The following is a 5,428-nucleotide window of genomic DNA, read 5'->3' as shown; positions in this document are numbered from 1 at the left end:
AAAAAACAAATGCCTAGCAAGAGGAACTTCGCAGAGGAAGAACTAACGTTGGTACCTTTGGGCAGGATTTGCTAGTCTTCTCTCATGGTATCCCTCCTCAAGACAATCAGCATGGGTAATAGATGGATCAGATGGAAAATGGAAGGAAACCAAGTCTTTTTGGAAATTTGAATTGTGCAAGGTAATCAAGTTCATCGGAGGACCAATCCACTTGGGGTTTCACAAATAAAGGTTGGATTGAAAGGAAAAGAAAGAAAGAGAATGGCAACAAGCCTATCTCAGATACATGATTCTTCAGTCAAATATAAAGGGAATAGTTAATGTTCCTTTTGTTGGCTGTTAATATATTTCGGTTGTTCTCATGGATAGTAGGTTTTGTTTTTGGCTGTAAATATGATTATGACGGCATGCTCATTTTTGCCATCTGCTTTGCATAACGGCTATGTACTGAATGTACTGCTTTATGCAGGATGGATAATACAAACATACTTTTTCTGATTAAAAAAATGTACGAATGACTTTCTTCATCCAGTGAGCTTTAACCTTTGTGATATCATTTTCTCTGTTGGTTTCCATTTTTATTACCGAAAGCTTGAGTGGAAGCCTTATTGCCATTGCTGAATATCCAAATGTTATTTATAATGCTAGAAATTAACCAGACCCTCCAATTCCAATGAGAATTTATTTCTTTGTCATCAGTGGACTTCTCTCTCGCTTTCCCCTTATATCTGCATAGCATTTCACAAACAATTTTAAGGTCCAAGGAGAATGTTTGAAACTTCATCACTCAATAAATAACTACTATCTTGAATAATCCCTGTCAACAAATTGGTAGCGTATATCTCACGGTATTGTGACCAACTCTCAGTCTCTGCACAATATTTTTATGTTGCCTTCACGTTCTGAATTACAGCTCTGTCTAAGGTATTCCCTGATACACACTAAAACAATGGCTCATTGACCTCCAACATTTCATGCACCAGCAAAAGTCACTCTGAATACGCAGAATGGAAGCTGACAATATAGAGTGGCACTAAAGAGAATCCACTTCCTCACATAAAGAAGCTCCTTTCATTTTAGTGAAAACTTAGTGCATTGTCATGAACTGTACGCATCTTTTCCAGCGTAACATAATGTATGTCCCACATGGATGTATCCAAGATACAACTCTATGCCCTAATTCATAAATTCACCAGCCAAGGACAGGACATACGCAGTAACAGAATCTTGTCTCATCTCATTATGATAGCAGGTTTTCCAAACATTCCACTATCAGATAACATAAATTCTGCAACCTCTTTTCCTGCCAGTTATTTCTTAGACTTGGAACCAGATGTCCTTGGTACAAGTTCTCGCCCTAATTTTCAAGGTGAGCTTGATGGCGGCATGACAATTGCCACGAACTGATAGAGTGAACATAATGTAAATAGGTACCATTGGAAAGTTGGTGCCAAGGGCAACTTTTCACTCTGATGGCAGAGAATATATTCCTTATAGTACTACACAGATTGCAGCAGAAAATGTGTCAGACACATAACTCGCCTGCTTCATCTTCGCCACCAATCTCTCCAATGTTCCATGGATCTACTCTCTGTGGATGTAATCTATCTTCCGCCACAAATGCATGGACCTTATTCTTTATCTGAATCCAGCTACAGCCTGGCTTCTTTCTCACGCCCCTATCTCTCATAACTTTTCTCATCTTCGCTGCATCATCCCATCTGCCAGCTGCCATATAAATATTTGACAGCATAACATACAAGGTACCATTCTCTGGTTCTAGCTCAAAAAGGCATTCTGCTGCGTGCTTTGCCAGCTCCAGATTGCCATGGATTCTGCAGGCACCAAGCAATGCCCTCCATGCATCAGCATTTGGTTCTACTGACATATTATTTATAAATTTCTCAGCTTCCTCTAGGTGCCCAGCACGCCCAAGGAGGTCAATCATGCAAGCGTAGTGATCTGCTCTTGGTGTGATGTTATAAACTTCGACCATGGAAACCATGTAATACCGACCTTCATCGACTAAACCTGCATGATTACATGCAGATAGAATGCCTATGAAGGTGATGTCGTTAGGTTTCATGCCTGTCTGTAGCATTTGTTCCAAAAGATGGAGAGCTTTCTTTCCGCGCCCATGCTGGGCATATCCCACAACCATTGTATTCCATGATACTATATTTCTATTAGGAATTTTGCTGAAAATTTGGTACGCGTCCTCTATGTCCCCACATCTGGAATACATGGTAATAAGGGCATTACCCACAGAGACATCTGTTTCAAAACCCGATTTAATGATTTGCGCATGGATTTGCATGCCATGCTCCATATCTGCTAGAGTGGCACATGCACTTAGAGCACTTGCCAAAGTGAACTGGTTTGGTTTCTCCCTTGCCTGTAGCATTTGGAAAAACAGTCTCAGAGCCTCTTCATTATGTCCATTTTGTGCATATCCCACCACCATTGCAGTCCATGCGACTACATTTCTCTTGGGTATTGCTCTGAACACTTGGTGTGCGTCCTCTATCCTTCTACATTTAGCATATACATCAACAAGAGAACTTCCTACAAAGATATTCCTCTCAAATCCAGTTTTAACAACGTCAGCATGGGCTTGTCTGCCATATTGCAAAGTTGTTGAACTAGCAGAGACATTTAGAACGCTTGCTAAGGTGGAATGATCGGGTTTCATGCCCACCTTTTTTATTTTAACAAAGAGTTTGAAGACCTCCTCACCCTGCCCCTGTTGAGCATGTCCTGCAATCATCGCATTCCAAGTAACCAAGTCTTCTTTATCCATTTTGTCAAACAATTGTCGTGCATAGACTATATATCCACATTGAGAATACATTGTAATGAGGGCGTTCCCCGCAGACACATCTGACTCAAACCCAGCTCTTAAAATCTGGGCATGAAGCTGCTTCCCATAGTCTAAAGCTACTAAACTGGCACATGCACTCAGAGCACTCGTAAAGACAAACTGATCTACTCTCAGAACACCGTTTTGCATTTCCCCAAACAGTCTCAAGGCCTCTTCACTCTGCCCATCCTGTACATAGCCTGAAATAATTGCATTCCAAGACACTGCATTTCGTTCAGGTATTTTGTCAAACAGCTGGCGTGCATGCTTCATACCGCCAGATTTGGCCCACCCCACAATGATTGTAGTCCAGGAGAAGACATCTCGTTCAGGCATTCTGTTAAACACTTCGAGTGCATCGCGGATTTTCCCACATTTGCCATACATATCAATAATACGGTTCTGTAGAAATGTGCGTGGATGAAACCCAGTTTTAATCATATGGGTATGGATTCTCTGGCCTTGTATTAATGCTTTGGCATCGATACTCCTCTGCAGAAGACAAGAATATGCATAAGAGCCTGCTTGATTGCATTCATGGTGTCTAAAATACAAAGTGTCCACCGCCTCCTTCAAACACTTCTCGTCATCAATTCTATGCATCCCGCCGCCGGGCTGATTTATTTTATTTCCTGTACAACCAACGGTGCAGAAACCATGGCGTCCGGGAGCCGCTACTGACTGGTGTAAACCCAAGATTGGGATAATTTTGTTGGACTTCTTCATCAATACATGTTATTGTTTCATGGCAATGAAAATAAAACTTTGTTCTTCTCATACTAAAGCTTCAACGGTCTTACTTAGCTACTGCGCATTCATTCAGAGAAGTGCAACGGCTGACTTACTGTAATGTCGTTACAGATTTATGAGAATGGAAAGGGCGATTCCTTCGTACAATTCCGGAAAACGAGGACGGTACTCAAGTAACATGGTAAAACATGTTGCTCATGTAATCCAATACGAATCCAAATTCGATGTTTCGGAAAGGAGTCGTCCACTTAGGCGGAGGAATTGCTCGAACGGTGAAAAGTCGCTGTAATCCGCGTAAAAAAATTCAAAAAATCTTGTAGAGGCAGTGTTTGAATCGTGTTTTTAATGGTGAAAATGGATTCATCACCATCAAAAACGTTTAAAACACCTAAAATTTCAAAGTTTAACAACTATAACTTTGGATTTACAAAAACCCTTGCCGGATTTTCTTTAAATATGACCGGAATTTCCATAACTTGTCGGGGAATTCCTCCGGCTAATTAGGCTACGGCTTTCAGAAATCATGTATTTGAGAGATTCTTATGAATAGTCCGTTTCAAGTGGTCTTTAAGAGCAACTTGTGATATTGTGATAATTTTTTTTACCGTGGCAAAAAAAATGGTGGTTAAATTTTGATTTGTGTTGTTTAAATTGTATTTTTCTTTTATATATGGATTCAACACCCTCAAAAATTATTGGAGCAATTCAATTGTGAAGATTTCACTAGTCAAACTTGTGATTTGAATGACATTAAATGAAAATAAATTGGAAAACTTTCCAAAAAAAATTCGCTTAAAAACTAATTATTTCAATCCATAGGTACTACTCATTTCAAGTCGTTGGTACTACTCGTCATCATAGGTTTCAACCGACATAACTTTCAAATTTCAAATCACTGTTTTATAAATTTAAATAGTCACATCACTATTTAAGGTTTAGAGTTTAATGATGTAGTTGTGGGATAAGGTTCATATTTAACCAATACTTATAATAAGACAATAATGAAGGAGTAGATTATTCACTTAAGAGCTTCTACTCGTTTAAGGGTTAGTTTCTTTTTACACAAGGAAATATGTTAATGACCCAAGGCCCACACGCATGTGGTAAGAGTGAAAGCTTGCCCTCTTATGGACCACCAGCTGATTATTCCAAGTGGTGTAGTTTTCCTTGAATAACGATGATGAGTCATCCTACATTAGTGGATAGTAGCTAATGATGGTTGTCCCCATTGTTGTCATTCCAAGTGGTGTAGTTTTCCTTGAATAACGATGATGAGTCATCCTACATTAGTGGATAGTAGTTAATGATGGTTGTCCCCATTGTTGGTTTGACAACTGAGTTATATCAGGTGTGTAAAAAAAAGGTTATATGATGCAAGTTTAATCTCATTTGTGGGGTCTTAAACATGTCTAATGTTTATTTGGATGTTATGCATTATATGTATGAATGTGGTCCTACATCGTGTATGACGTGTATGAAATACACTTGAACATTGATCTTATACATAGAACCTAATGGTATAATTAGGCATATGGTGCCATCATGTGGATGTCATATTTCCTTTGCCAAATGCATTCCATAATAGCATGCATAAAATCTCCCATGTTGTTGAAAGGTTAAACAAATGAGATCTAACCTTGTCCATAATATACAAGCTTAAAATCTCCCCATGGAAGGTGAACACTATTGACATTATATGTGATCATGATACAAGGTTGTCGCCCTCCAACCTTGCAAATTAACGATTTGCACACTTGGAGTCAAGGCTCATGCAAGACATCACTTGGTACTTTCCACCTTTGAGTTGATTTATGCTTA

General features: G+C 39.3%; 1 pseudogene; it reads right to left on the bottom strand.

The window, feature by feature from the left end:
- Positions 1-1,525: 1,525 nt before the first annotated feature.
- LOC149141432 (pentatricopeptide repeat-containing protein At2g13600 pseudogene) lies at positions 1,526-3,586 on the bottom strand (annotated as a pseudogene).
- Between the last annotated feature and the right edge of the window lie 1,842 nt (positions 3,587-5,428).

This window comes from Pinus tabuliformis, chromosome X (genome assembly GCF_031772625.1).
Source record: "Pinus tabuliformis cultivar Carrire ecotype Pingquan chromosome X, CPIR1, whole genome shotgun sequence".
NCBI lineage: Eukaryota > Viridiplantae > Streptophyta > Pinopsida > Pinales > Pinaceae > Pinus > Pinus tabuliformis.
The sequence above is the reverse complement of the archived record's forward strand: the minus strand, read 5'-3'. Positions and strand labels throughout refer to the sequence as shown.